The sequence below is a fragment of the Callospermophilus lateralis genome, chromosome 7 (assembly GCF_048772815.1).
Source record: "Callospermophilus lateralis isolate mCalLat2 chromosome 7, mCalLat2.hap1, whole genome shotgun sequence".
Classification (NCBI taxonomy): domain Eukaryota; kingdom Metazoa; phylum Chordata; class Mammalia; order Rodentia; family Sciuridae; genus Callospermophilus; species Callospermophilus lateralis.
The window spans coordinates 103,482,548-103,498,762 of record NC_135311.1 but is presented as its reverse complement, the minus strand read 5'-3'; positions in this window follow the sequence as shown (position 1 = coordinate 103,498,762).

The following is a 16,215-nucleotide window of genomic DNA, read 5'->3' as shown; positions in this document are numbered from 1 at the left end:
AATATGCAGATGAGGAAACTAAAGTACAAAGTACAAAGTCACACAGTAAGTGAGGGGGTTGGTGTGCAATAATTTTTTGAATAACAAAATGTATGAAGTAGAAGAGGAACATGTCCAAGAAGATGCAGAAGAGAAGAACTTCACCTTGTTTTGTTTTGTTCTGCTTAGAATCATTAGTTTCATAAGGCCAGGACAGAAAGCTCTTCAAAGACAGTTCCTATTCATCTTTGACTCCCAGCCAGCCCTACTCTAGAGTCCTTAATGGAGCTCAATCCATAGTTTTCCATCACCTATAATGGTGCTTCTCAAATGACTTCACTACTAATCTGGCAGAGAGTGGACCATATCCAGCCACTTTTTTCTTGGGAAATGGCTTATTGCAGCTGGTATATGGCATTGAAATCCAAGTTTTAGTTTTTAAATTAATATGACTTTATAAACAATTACAATTAAATCATCAGACTGATTTATATGTCCTTTGTATAACCAGTGGTTATGGGGTCAAGAATAGATAGGAGGCTAGGGTTGTACCTCAGTGCTAGAGTGCTTGCCTTGCATGTGGAAGGCACTGAGTTCAATCCTCAACACCACATAAAAAAAATAAAATAAAGGTATTGTGTCCATCTACAACTTAAAAAAAAAAAAGAATAGATACAGGCCCAGTTTGGATGATATAGATACCTAAAATCAGGGATGGCCACAACTATTACTTTCCCCTTAGTAGTATTTGGATTTTAATTGCACTGAAATGAAACAATCAGAACAGTAGAGGGCAATAGAGAGTTGGTAAAAAGATGAAAGAGAGCTAAGCCAAGCATGAAGTCACATTTTAAAAAGAAATTTAAGATCACGCAGCCAGCTTCTTCTTTTATTTCCCTGTATATTTATTTGCCTTCTATTCTTTGTTACCGCTGTTTACCGGTGAGTCCTTGCTTCCTGAATACTGAAGTGTAACACCAGAGAAGCACCCTAAGGCAATTGTACAGTGGAAAGTGGAAGCCTTTATTAAAGGATAGCAGAAAAGACTTCTTCCCAGAGGAAGAAGGGGAAAGGCAAAAGGCAGAATCCATGGAAGGGGGAGGGCTTCCCTTTTTTATAGCTAAGGTCTTCTTTTAGTTTTCCCACATTCATGTCCTTTGTTTCCCTTTATCTTGCAGCCATAAAATGCAGGTGGGAAGGCCAAAAGGTGGGAGTGAGGTGGACTGGAGGAGTAATCTAGGCAGGAAGGGCCTGGGGTAGTTTGATTAGCAACTCCCTACTTGCTGGAAGCAAGTTCCATAGGATGGGTTCTGGGTCTTGGGGGCATTAACATTTCAATTTCCCCAAGTGCTGCTCTGGTTTCCTGGACTCCATTCTCCATAATGGTCTCCATTTTCTTTATCTTACTCGATATTAGACCCGATTTGCCTAACTACACTAACTACCTATCTTTAAATCTGGCTTCATCTTCAGTGCTGGGAACTGAACCCATGGAATCACACATGCTAGGCAAGTGCTCTATCAACTGAGCTACATCCCGAGCCCCCCCCCCCCATTCTTATAAATGTTCACCTTTACTTTTTAAACTTAATAGTTTTAATTACTTAAGTTAATACATTAATATGTGCTTATTGAAAAATATAACTTCATGGTTTTCACTTGTTAGCCCTTTTCTATAAGCATAATGCAGGTTGCAGACATTATTCCAACTGTTGATGAGAAACTGAGGTCAGAGAAGTTAAGTAATTTATTCCAAAACATACAGTGAGTTGGACATGGTGGCCCATGCCACCCAGCAACTCATGGGGCTGAGACAGAAGTACTGCAAGCTTGAGTCTAGCCTCAGCAACTTAGTGAAGCCCTAAACAACTTAGTGAGCCCCAGTCTCAAAATAAAAAATAAAAAGGGCCAGGATGTGGCTCAGTGGTAAAGCACCTCTAAGTTCAATCCCCAGTACCAAAAACAAACAAACAAAAACACAATAAGAGGATAGGGGTGCCTTTTGTAATCCTAGATTTACAACAAGATTCCAAAGGAAGAATTCAAGAGCTTTACAGAGCTCACTTCCTGACTCCAGACTTAGATTCAACTAATAGTTGTTGATCACTATTTCACCTCTTCTTCACAGCATTGCTTTTTATTCATCAAACATTCCCTGGGTGCTTAATAATGACTAGGGTTTAAGGGCTACAATAATGAAAACAAGATCTCAACAAGAACATGCAATTCTTGAAAGAAGAAAAGCACCTGTTAATAAACATATGATAAGATGATTAAAGGAAAACAATGTAGTATTTTTCATCTGTTAGTTTTACAAAGATGGACATCCTATGTTTGTGAGCAAACTGAAAAAACAGCATTTCCACAGACTGTTAGTACAGTAATAGATTGATGCCTCCTTTTTGGAAAGCAATTCGGTAGTATTTACTAACATTGAAAATGTGTTTATGTTTTTACCTAGAAATTCAACTTCCAAGAATGTATCCTACAAAAAAATTCTTGCACAAATAAATAAATACTTTCTGTAGGTGTTGTTGCTGCTGCTGCTGTTCTTAGAAACAACAAATGTAAGCTGGGGTTGAAGCTCAGTGGTAGAGCGCTTGCCTAGCACGTGTGAGGTCGTGGGTTCAATCCTCGAAACCACACACACAAAATAAATAAGTAATAATGTTTTTATATCAATCTACAAATAAAAATATTTTGAAAAAAAAGAAAAACAAGTGTCCTATAATAGTGGATTTGAATGCAATGTAGATATTAAAAAGAATGAAACATATATTCAGACCAACATTGAAAGACATATTTTTTATTTTAAAAAATTTTATAATAATGTATTCTCCAAATAATTCATTTCATTTACTAGATTTGGTACCAAACGCTTCTTTATTATCAAAACATAAACATTTGCCTTCCAGATACGAAGATTTACTATGCCTGAAGACCTCTAGCCCTTTGGGCTGGTAATACCTGTAGAAAATTCCCAAATAAATCAGCAAGGATAATAAATTTAAAATGAATATGAATATTGCTTCCTAAGGTGATAACTGGGAAGGTTATATAGCCCTTAAAATGTCACTTCTGTCATAATACTTCAAGGTTAAGCCTTGTATTTGAGATAAATAATGAAGATACTCAGCTAAAATAATTCAATATTTTCAAGCTGAGTTTCATATACTCCAACTTGCTTTCTAATCCATAATGAGAAAAAAAATAGTACCACCCCTCAAATTGTTACAAAACTGCCAAATTCCAACCAAGCCCTGGAGCCCTTACCCATATAATCTTATTTTATCCTTACAACAAAGCTTTGCAGCAGGCACAATTTCAAAACACCAGTCTTGTAAGTAAGAAAATTGGGGTTCAGAGAAGCAAAAGATACAAGATTCTCAAGGTCAGAAAGAGGCAGAATGGAAATTCAAACTCAGATCTTTCCTACTCTGGCTTGCTTGTACTGACCACTCAACCACAGAAAGATTATATATATATATAATCTTCTTTTTTTATTTTTATATGGTGCCCAGCACCCCGCACATGCCAGGCAAGCGCATTACTGCTTGAGCCACATCCCCAGCCCCACAGAAAGATATTTGAATGCATTATTAAGTAAAAAATAAAAAGTTGTATTGTACAACATCGTTTTTGTTTAAAAACTAAACTTTAGCCTGGTATGGTGGTACATGCCTGTAATCCTAGCCACTGGGGAGGCTGAAGCATGTTAGAAATAGCGAAGTGCTGCAAGAAATCAAACAAATGCCTGAAAGTGGGTGGGCAAGGCAAACATTTACTTACAACAGAAGGGCATACTACAGAACCTGGCTAGCAAGTATGCCTGGGCAGAAGCAGTGTATACACTTTTGGGCAGCATTGACTTTTGCCCTCATTGGAGGACTCAGGGGCACAATCTATGCCATTGGCTAATTTTAATATTAGGGTGGGCAAAAGGGAAGGGCTATAATTAAATGGTTACAATTGGATCCAACTAAGTCTGAATACTGTATACTGAAGATGGACCACCAGTCTTTCTATTTCTCACAGGCATGAGGATCGCCAAGTCCAAGGCCAGTCTCAGAAACTTAAAGAGATCTTGTCTCAAAAACAAATAAATAAATAAGTAAATAAGACTGGAAATGTAGCCCAGTAGTAAAGCACCTCTGGGTTTAATCCCCGGCACCAAAAATAAAAATAAATGAATATTATTAATTAATCAAAATTCAACTTTTAGCTGTGTGCAGTGATGCAAGCCTGTAACTCCAGCTACTCAGGAGACTGAAACATGGATTACTTGAACCTAGGACTTTGAGACCAGCCTTATCAAAGAGATAAAACAAAATAAATAAAAATTAAGCCTATGTATATTCATAGGGAAAAAAACCTGAGGAAAAAGCACTAAACTATTAATAGTTGCTAACTATGGGTTGAGAAGGAGAGAGGGAATAGTGTACTGTTGTCCCTGTTTTTAAGAATCACATTACTTTTGTAAGCAGATGGAATAATAAAAGTACCTTTTAAAGACATAATGTCTTTCCTACACATGTTGTTCACTGTCCTATGGCTTAATTCAGGATAGATATTAATATTTCCATTTTAATTTTTCCTCATTTTATTTACTTAAGTATTTTGCAGTACTGTGGATTTAACCTAGGGTGTTCTATCACTGAGCTACATCCCCAGCCCTATTTTATTTTTCATTTTGAGCCGGGTTCTCGCTAAGTTGCTGACGCTGGCCTCAAACTCGCCATCCCCCTACCGCAGCCTCCGGAGTTGCAGTGATTGCAAGCGGGCACCACCGCGCCCAGCAGTATCTCCATTTTTAAGAAGAGGTTCAGAGAAGTAAAGTGATGTCTTCAAAGACATACAACCTGCTGAAGTCGCCCTCCTCTCTGAGTTACAAATCTGAGCTAACAGTACTTGTTCAGCGTAGAGAAAGCGGCCAATCACGTTTGCTGTGATCTCACTTTGAAGGCCTAGCATTGGTGCTGGTGTCTGAGATGGCCTTCCTCAGCTAGAGGTGGTGAGCTGGGTCAGAGTCGCCCCGGGCTTGCCAAGCTCCTAGACCTTTGAAGATCGGAGACCCTCGGCTTTGGGTAGGATGGCGGTGGAAGTCGCCTGCCCTTTTGGCTGTGGCCAGTCTATCTCCCAAACCCGGCAGCCTGCAGACCTCCCTCGCTGCCTTACTCCCCCACCCTACCCTCCGCCACCGAGACTAGGAAAGATTGTTGTGACAGCTGCCATCTCCGCTCAGACTCACGTTTCAAGCGGTAATTACACGTCACATAATCCTCACAAGACCTGCCTGGTCCGGAGCCGGCGCAAAGCATTCAGAAACAGGACTCAATGCAACCTGAATTTCTGCCTGTCTCTGAAGCTTGGGGCCATTCTTTTTTTTTTTTTTTTTTTTTTTTTTTAATTAATTTTTATTGTTGGTTGTTCAAAACATTACATAGTTCTTGATATATCATATTTCACACTTTGATTCAAGTGGGATATGAATTGGGGCCATTCTTTAAAATGGAAAGGTCCCTGCTTTCCGAACAAAAGGACTGAGGTCTGGAGAGGAAAAGGCTTTTTCCAGGGCAGACCGGAGTTAGTGACAAAGCCCGAACTCTCCTCTCAAGGCAGAAAGTTGGGTGGTAATGAAGCCAGATTTAAAGATAGGTAGTTAGTGTAGTTAGGTAAATCGGGTCTAATATCGAGTAAGATATGGAAGATGGAGACCATTATCATGTCCAAGAAACCAGAGCAGCACCTGGGGACATTGAATTGTTAATGTCCCCAAGGCCCAGAACCCATCCTACGGAACTATTAATGAAACAGCTCCCAGCAAGCTGGGAGGTGCTAATCAAACTACCCCAGGTGCTTCCTGCCCAGATTACTTCTCCAGTCCACCTCTCTCCCACCTTTTGGCCTTCCCACCTGCATTTTATCACTGCAAGATAAAAGGAAACAAAGGACATGAGAAAACTAAAAGACCTTAGCTATAAAAAAGGGAAGACCTCCCCTTTCCATGGATTCTGCCTTTCGCCTTTTTTTAAAATTAAATATTTATTTCTTTAGTTTTTAGGTGGGCACAGTATCTTTATTTCACATTTATGTGGTGCTGAGAACCAAACCCAGTGCCTCACACACTCTAGGCGAGTGCGCTACCAATTGAGCCACATCCCCAGCCCCATGCCTTTCGCCTTTTGGTTCCCCTTCTTCCTCTAGGGAGAAGTCTTTTCTGCTATCCACTTTCTGCTCTACACTTGCCTTAGGGTGCTTCTCTGGTGTTATACTTCAGCATTCAGGGAAGCAAGGATTTGTCACTAGTAAACAGCGGTAACAGTAACCTTTCCAATTTTATCTTTGCCTCTTTATGAGAAATACTCTCCAGGTTGCTTGTTTCCTTAGTATAGGAGATAGTAAATTTTACAAGGGGCTGAGGATATAGCTCAGTGGTAGAGTGCTTGCGAAGCAGTATGAGGCCCTGGGTTGAATTGCCAGTCCCATAGGAAAAAAAGAAATTAAAAAAGAAAGAAAAATGTGTTGTGGGAAATTGGAAATTGGAAAAGTTGTTACTTTTCTGTTCTCAATTTTCTCATCTATTAATCTCCATTCTCTTCACTTTATAGGAATAAATGAGAAATTGGGAAGGTGGTTAGTATAGAGTGGTTTGGAGCCCCACAATCTGTTTTTAACAAGCTCTATAGGTAATTCTGTTCATGTTTAAGTTTGTGAACTACTGGTATGCAAAGGTTAAGACCATTGGGTATGGGATCACACAATCCAGGGTTCTAGAAGTATCTTGGTTCTGCATTTTACTATTTAGAAGATCTCAAGTAAAGCATTTCACCTACCTGATCCTTAGTTTAAGGATCTGTGAAATGGAGGTAAAGGGTGTATCTCCCCAAAAAGGTTGTTTTTTCATTCATGTGACAAAATTTTTTGAGTGTCTATTACGTGGAAGCACTCTTCTAGGTTCTAAGGATACATCAGTGAACAAGACAGACAAGAAAATCCCTGCCCTTGCCAGGCGCAGTGGTGCATGCCTATACTCCTAGCAGCTCAGGAGGCTGAGGCAGGAGGATCCTGAGTTCAAAGCCAGCCTCGAACATTCAGCAAGGTCCTGGGCAACTCAGCAAGATCGTATCTCTAAATAAAATATATTTTTAAAAATAGGGCTAAGGATGTGGCTCAGTGGTCAAGCACCCCTGGGTTAAATCCCTGGTATCAAAAGAAAAAACAAAAACAAACAAAAAACCCTGCCCTTAGGTAGTATAGATTCTAATGAGATTTTTTAATATTAATTAAGATAATTATAATAATTATATATAAAACAAACCAACACTGGCATATATCAAGCACTAAGCAAACAAGAGTTATCATTAATGATGGGGATAAGATTTTTGTTTTTGTTTTTGAACAGGGGATTGAACATAGGGGTGCTCAACCATTGAGTCATATCCTCAGCTCTTTTTTATATTTTTATTTAGAGACAGGTCTTGCTGAATTGCTTATTGCCTTGCTAAGTTGCTGAGGCTAGCTTTGGGGATAGGACTTACAAACAAAAAAACGCTCTGTTACACTAAACTGTGAGCTCTCTGGGATCTGCCTCTGATTGGTACCTGTGCCATCAGAATCTAATGAATCTAACATAGGACCTGGTGTAGAATTAGGGCTTGAGAAATATTTGATGAATGTATGTACAAAAGTCAGAGATTAATATTAATATCTTGGAGGGAGTGGGCATGGGGGTAGGAAAGATGGTGGAATGGAACGTACATCATTACCCTAGCCTAGGTACACATATGATTTCATGAATAGTGTGACCCTACTTTGGGTACAACCCGAGAAATCAAAATTTGTACTCCATTTGTGTACATTGAATCCAAGAGCATTCTATTGTCATGTATAACTGATTAGAATAAATAAATAAATTTTTTAAAATGTTAATATCTCTCTGCATTCTCTATAATCTGTCTTTAAAGCTGACAACTAAACAATAAGCCACAAACTACAATAAGCCTTCTCCCCCTACATTTGTATATTTCACTCCTTTGATTTGTTGAAAGGTAACTTTCCCATCATTCACATGTTGTGACAGGTCTGAAATGTAGTTGGTGCAGGGTAAATCTGTGTTGGATGAATAAATGAGCACCCGAAGCAGCATAGAAATATGCCAGAAATAGCATTGAAATAGGGGCCAGAGGTTTCAATTGTAATAACTCCTCTTCTGTCAGTTCTACAGTGTTTGGCTTTGGCTAGATCCATTCTTTTTCAGATCCTCAGTCTCCTAATCTGTAAAATAGGCCTTATACTCTCTACCTCACTCCAAAGCTGGGAGGAGATAGACCAACCTTAATACTTGAGATTTTTTGTTTTTATTTCTTTTTGCAGTGCTGGGGTTTATAATCCAACCCGGAATAATCTGGGGTTGGGGGGAGGGAACATGCTAGGAAGTACTTTTTCACTGAGCTACACCCCAGCCTCAATACCTAAGTTGTGTGTATGTGTGTGTAAGTGTGTGTGTGTTTTGGTACTGTGGGTTGAATCCAGGGGTGTCACTGAGCTACATCCAGCCCATTTTATTTTTAATTTTGATACTTTTCCTCCTGTCTTAAAACCCATCGTCTAATTCACTTTACTCCTGTGAACTCCTCAGGCTGCTTTCTCTGGGGCTGCCCTTCCCACTTCCCTCTAGCCTCAGCTCAGACCCTCAAACTCAGTCCTTATCTAAAATGCCTTCCTCAATTTTACAGGTTGACTGTGGGCTGTGGTTAGCCGGCAGTGATCACATCTGCCTCCTGAAGCACTGCAGTCATTGCCTATTTTCTTTTCTTTCCTCCATCCCTCCACTTTTTGTGGTACTAGAGATTGAACCCAGGGCCTAGAACATGGTAGGCAAATGCTTTGCCACTGACCTACACGCCCAGCCCTTTTTTTATTTTTTATTTTTGAGACAGGGTAACTAGGATTATAGACCTGCACCATTGTGGCTGGCTAATACCTGTTTACATTATAAACTGTTACATTATCTGTATTATTAATACCTGTTACATTATCTGTTTTATCAGACTTTGAATTCCTTAAGCATAGGAACCAGGTTTGATTTATTTATTTGCCTCCCAGGTTTCAACACCTTGCCAGACACTTTGTAAGTGCTCAATTTATCCCATGTGGCTAATGATTTCTAAACATGTCTTCCAGGGCTGCATTTTCAGTTTGTAAAATCCCAGAGTGTAGGGACTTGTTATTCTCTTCCTTCTCCATCTCACTCTTGAGATCCTAGTGCCTGAGTACAATAGGGATTTGTTCACCACCCAAGCTGACTGGTTCCATTTGTGATTGCAGCCATTCCCACAATGTGTGGGAGTAGGGGGTGGGGGACCTTTTACTGCAGCATGCTCAGGGAAGTCCAAAAGACCCAACTGGATTTCAAAACCTAGGGCAGGGAAGGGATCAGGTTTCAGGGTAAATTATCTGGAGTCTGGGCTGAGATTTAGTGCCTTCTAAAAAAGCTCACAAGGTTTCAAGCTGTGACTCCAAGTCTATTCCTGAAGCCTCTCTCCTGTACACAGGGACTATTACAGGTAGGTGTTTAGCACATGGGCAAAAATGAATAAATTAATTTGGACTTCTAAATGTAACCAAAAACTGACTCTCAGAAAAAAGCACTTGTGCCTGAAGGCACAATGAAGTATAAACTCTTTACCTTTGCCTATGAACCCTGCAGTAATCTGCCCCAGCCTGCCTTTCCAGCTTCCTTTCCCCTCCCATACACACTGTATTTGTAGACCCAGAACATATCATCTGGTTTCATGCTCCACTGCCTTCACACAAGTGGTTCTCTCTACATAGAATGTTCTTTCCTGTTCTAGTAAGTTAGGTAATTCTTCCTTCATATTCAAAGCCCAGGTCAAGTCATACCTCTCCTGGGAAACCTGCTCTGATTCCTCTGTGCTCTAGTAGGCACCATGTTTTTTTTTTTTGTGTGTGTGTGTGTGTGTGTGGTGTTGGAGATGCAAGCCAAGGCCATGTGCTACACCCCCATCATAGCCATTCTTTGTTGTTGTTTTTGGAGCACTTAACCATTGAGCCAAATCCCCCAGCTCTTTTTGTTTTGACACAAGTTCTCACTAAATTGCTTAGGGCCTTGCCATATTGCTGAGGTTGGCTTTGAACTTGCAATCCTCCTGTCTCAGCCTCTCAAGTCGCGAGGATTGCAAGTGTACACCTCACCTGGCTAGTCATATTCTTTTTATATTGCCTGTCTTTTCACTCATTAGATTTGATTGAGCACCTTGAGGGCAGAGATTGGATCATAGTCACTTTGTAGTATACAGCCTGACACAAAGGAGAGGTATTGGGTACATAATTCAGTAGAAAGACTATAGAATAAAAGACTTATCATTAGTTAGGGAATTTGTTACCAATAGAATTTCTAGTGTAGGAAAAGCCTCAGTTATATTTGTTGGATAATAAATCATTTACAAGTGTATAACTTCCCAGGAAAGGGCTAGAATGGTAAATAGATGACAAGTAAGGATGCCTGGGAAATTTGAATTTTACCCCACTCTATACATACATGTGTGGCAGATGCATGATTTGTTAGACTGTACAGAAGGGTACCCTGGAAATAAAACCCCAAGAAAATATGCATGTAAATTGCTAGATCTGAGTCAGTTATTAGATCTGGGAGTTAATGTAATTCTCTAATGTGGGGCAAATCATTCCTCTCTCTAAGCTGCAGTTTTCTCATCTGTAAAATAAAGATTATAATGTCTTACTTGCAGGATTGGCAGGAGGATCTTATAATAATAGCTAATCTTTATTTAACAGTTTCATCACCTCAGTCCTGTGTTTTTTTGTTTTTTTGTTTTTTTTTAAAGAGAGAGTGAGAAAGGAGAGAGAGAGAGAGAGAATTTTTTGATATTTATTTTTTAGTTCTCGGCGGACACAACATCTTTGTTTGTACGTGGTGCTGAGAATCGAACCCGGGCCGAACGCATGCCAGGCGAGCGCGCTACCGCTTGAGCCACATCCCCAGCCCCCTCAGTCCTGTTTTAAGAGCTTGCTATATAAATATATAGAAACTCAGTCCTTGGTGGACCTCTCTGAAATAAAGTTATTACATAAATTTTATAGATAAAGAAATAGCTATTTAGTAGAGCTGTATATAGAGCTGAATACCATGGTTCAGGCCTGTAATCACTGTGACTTGGGAGCCTAAGGAGGAGGATCTCAAATTCGAGGTCAGCCTGATCAATTTAGCAAAACCTGACTCAAAAAGGACTGGGGATGTAGCCCAATGGCAAAGAACCCCTAGGTTCAATCCCCAGTACCACCACCAAAAAAAAAAAAAAAAGAAAAAGAAAAAAAGAAAAGAAAAGAAAAAGAAAAAAAGAGGAAGAATCAGAATCAGAGATACAGAAATGTCATATAGTTTTATTCTATGGTCCTGTGAGTCAAAAGTGTAGAGCTGGGAGTGAAATCTAGGCAGACTGGCTTGCTCCAGAGTCCAGATAGGCTTACTCTTAACAAGTACTATAGTCTATTGCCTACTGTAAGATAATTATGAGAAAGGGAAGGAGTCCCCTTAACAGTGCATAACAAATATTGAGAATAAGAATGATAATTCAGCAGGGTGCCGTGGTGCACTCCTCAGCTACTAGGAAGGCTGAGGCAGGAGGACCACAAGTTCAAAGCCAGCCTCAGCAACTTAATGAGGCCCTAAACAACTTAGCAAGACCATGTCTCTAAAAATAAAAAGGCCAGGGATGTGGCTCACTGGTAAAGCACCCCTGGGTTCAATCCCCAGTGTATCTGTCTATCTGTCTGTCTGTCTGTCTGTCTCTCTCTCTCTCTCTCTCACACACACACACACACACACACACACACATACACACATGATCATTCAGTACCTAAAGTTTGATGAGATGAAACAAAATGGGTTAATATTAAGAGTTAAGCATTGTCTTCCATTCCTTTTTAGAATGCCTTACCTTTCAACTATTATGTTCTTTTTTGAATGGTTTTCTGTCTGAGGTCTGGGCTATTTTAAGATGCCTAAAGGTAAACTGGCTTTGCTTTCCTCCCAGGAAACTGGACAAGTCTTAGCACTGGAGCCAGAGGGCATTTGAGGGACATCAGGATACTATGAAGTTAATTCCTTCCATCAGGCCGTGTTCTAGGCGCTGAAGACAGAGATACATCAAATTCAGTCAAGGCTCTCAGGTTCTTCACAGCCTAGGTGGGGAGAAAAACAAAAGGGAAAACAGTAGAATCTATAAAAGAAAGGTCATAAAGGATGACTAATTTACCAATTACCAAAGGGTAATTGATCAGGAAAGGCCTTCAGAGGAAGTCACACATGAATGTAGTATTAAAGGGCAAGAAGAAGGTAGTGGAAGAAAGTAAGAAAGGGTTTATTGGCAAAGGGAATACCATAAGCAAATACACAGAGGCTTGAAATAGCACATGTATTCTAAGAGCTATGAGTAATTCGTATAGCTTCAGCAGAACAGAAAAATATGGAGCAAAAGCATTGATGACCAAAACATAGACAGAGGCCAGATGGGGAAGTAACTCAATTGTTAAATTCAGGATTTGGACCTTGTCCTGTAGGAGATAATACACCCAAACAGGGCTCTAATGTGGTTACAAAGATAATTTTGATAGCAAAAGTGTGTTAAATTAAAGGCTTGAGACTGGAAATAGCTTTTAAGTGCATTAAAAGACTTAACATGATTAGTCATTAGGGAAATGTGAATTAAAACTTTAATGAGATACCACTTCACACACCCACTGGGATGACAATAATAAAGGTGCTGGTTGAGGATATAGCTTAGTGGTAGAGCGCTTGCTTTGCATGTGAGAGGTCCTCACTACTGAAAAAAAAAAAAAAAAAAAAATTGGACCCAGTGTGTGTAGTGCACACCTGTAATCCCAGAGGCTGGGGCAGGAGGATTACAAGTTGGAGGCCAGCATCAGCAAATTACTGAGGCCCTAAGCAAGTTAGTGAGACCGTATCACAAAATAAAAAATAAAAAGGGCTGGGGGTGTGGCTCAGTGGTTAAGTACTCCTGGATTCAATCCCTGATACCAAAAAAAAAAAAGGAAAATTGAAGAGATCAAACAGCAGAGAGTTCAGAGAGCTGAATGGATCACTGAGGTGAAGTTGAAGTCACCCATGTTGTCATAGGGTTACAATAGCCCAGTAGATCTCAAACTTTAGGGCTGACCAGAATCACTTGGAAACCTTATTAAAACACAGGTTTGGGGGCCCACACCAAGTTTCTGATTCAGCTCATCTTGATGACCCAAGCATTTGCTTTTCTGCTGATGCTGTAGGGACCACACTTTGACAATTGCTACAGTAAAGACTGGGTCAGGTGCCAAGATCTTCTATGAATGTGTTTAGTTGATGACAGCAATGAAGAGGGGGAAACACCGACTTTAAATAATTGACTTAGAATTCAACCCTGACACTTGGATGCTTCCACTTGATGGTCAGTTCACCTGATGGTCAGTTCTTTGTCCACCTTAGGCACACACTTCTCCCTACGCCATACCAGACGTTTTGTCAGTCTTCCTCTGTCCTCCTTGGTCTAAAGTCTTCAACTCTGTGTCCTGGAGTTTTGGTTCCTTGTTTTATAGACTACACTGCACCTTGATGTTTGAGTCAGAAATAGCTGGAAGAAACTATTTTAAACTCAGCAACTTCAGGGGAAACAGCAGAGGGTAATGCCAAATTGCTTTCTACCCCCAGAGATTTCACTATGTGCTAAGGGAGTGAAGAAGGGAAAAGGAAAAGATAACAAGAGAGGTCACTTATTAAGTGAAAATAGCAGACATATTTCTCAACGAATCTTTTTCACTAAAAGCATGCTTTGTGCCCTTATGTAATTCTCTGAAACATAGTTTACAAGCTTTAGAAATTAATCTTATCTATTTACTCTAAAAGTCAGGCAAATAGAGGAAGGACTTGTAACTTGTAATAAAAGACAGAGCAGAGCGTGGTAAAATGTAATCTTACTGGTGACCTTTCCTCAGACTTCTTAGTCACATAAGAAGGCTTGGCATTATCTCTGTATAAAACTCTGTGTCCATTGTTCCTTTTTCATCAAGATAGACAATTACTTAATTGATTTTATTTTTTGTACCTGGGATTGAATCCAGGGGCCCAGGGACATTTAACCACTGAGCTACATCCCCAGCCTTTTTAATTAATTAATTATTTTTTTGGTACTGGGAACTGAACTCAGGGGTGTTTGACCACTGAGCCACATCCCCAGCCCTATTTTGTATTTTATTTAGAGATAGGGTCTCACTGAGTTGCTTAGCACCTCAATTTTTGTTGCTGAGGCTGGCTTTGAACTCACAATCTTCCTGGCTCAGCCTCCTGAGCTGCTGGGATTACAGGTGTGTGCTACCACACCTGATCTTAACTGATTTTTTAAAATATAATTTTATTTTAATTATTGATTTTTATGTGGTGCTGATGATTGAACCCAGTGCCTCATGTGTGCTAGGAAAGTGCTCTACCATTGAGCTACAGCTACAGCCCACCTTAATTGATGATGTTTAATCCATGTTTCTGGTCTTAGGCACTGGGGATAGAACCCAGTGCCTCATTTATGCTAAGTAAACACTCTACTATTGAGCAACACCCCCAACCTGGAAACAAAATGTGTGCATGTGTGCACGCCCACCCATTGAAGATGTGCCAGGGATTGAACCTAGGACTAAGCCAGGGCTTACCCACAAGGTTATACCCCCAATTCCCTTGGAGACTTAATTTTTGATTCCATAGTCAGGATTTCTCACCAGCTCCTCCAAAAGGTTTTGGAGTCATCATTTGAACAGAACTTCCCATGCACACTCTTAATTTCTCATAATTCTTGCAGTCCGTGCTAAATATTACCTATTTCCTGCTCATGATGGAGGTATAGGTACCTCGGGAGGATCATCCATTTGAGGCCAGCTTGGACAATTTAGTGAGACCCTGTCTCTGGGAGAAAAAAAAAGTTTACATTAGAATGGGTAGACAATTCGGAGGTCAACCCTCCTGACCACTTACATACTCAGGACATGTTACAGATGATCTAACTGAGCCCCAGAGAAAGGAATGATTTGCCCAAGTACCCAGAATCTCAGGGTTCCAAATTCTTGAAAGGTCACCAAATCTACCCTCTCTCCACCCCGTGTCAGAATCTGGAGTTGTAATTTAATCCTTCTGACTCCTGATTATTCTGAGATAGTATACTTATGTCTCAGAAGCAGTCTACAGAGGTATAAAATAATTTTGGTTTTTTGTTTGTTTGTTTCTCAAACAAAAATTCTTCTGGAATCTAATAGCAGAGACTAGGAAGGAAAAAATACAGTAAGAGAATGGCTCTCCAAATATCTTCCTGGACCAGCATCATCAGCATCTCCTGGGAACATGCTAGTAATGCAAAATCTAGGGCCCAAACCCAAATCCAATGGCTCACAAACTCTGGGGAGGGATATAGTAAGTTCAACGGGTGGTTCTGATAGCTTCTAAAATTTCTGACACATCACAGTAAAAAGTTAATTTTGCATTAGAAAGATCCTTTATTCATTTGATTTTTTCCTATCCTAGAGAGAATTCCAGTCCCCTGCAAGGCTGTGAGGAAGTGGAATGAGTTCTGATATTAGATTTTTCTCTTCCACCACTGACTTGTGAAGTTTCCTTCCTCTCAGCCTGTGTTTTCTGATCAAATGGAATAATAACACCTCTATCATCCCAGGGAATTGTTGTGAGGCTGGCGGTAGACTGCTTTCTAAAAAATGTCTGCGTGAATTTGAGAGGGATTGCTAGAATTGGTATCTGGTGCTGCTTTCAGCCCTTAAAAATCCAGGTCTAGTTGCCTGTAGTCCTTATGCCTTGGGAGCCTGAGGCAGGAGCATTGCCATATTCCAGGCCAGTCTCAGCAATTCAGTGGGCCCCAAACAACTTAGTGAGATCTTGTCTCAAAATAAAAAGCACTGGGGATGTAGTGCAGTGGTAAATTGCCCCTGGGTTCAATTCCCAGTGAGAAGAAAAAAAATCCTATGCTACTGCCTCAGAACAGCCAGCCCATGAATTGGGGGTAGTTCTTTTTGGATACTTGGGCTCTGATGTGGTTTGATGCAGCTCAGCACCTCAAGCTCAGGGAGTGATAGTTGAAATTTCATTGTACTCACAAAGTTCATGTTCCCCCTTATTAAATTGTTAAGGAGAAACTCATTTATTTTTCA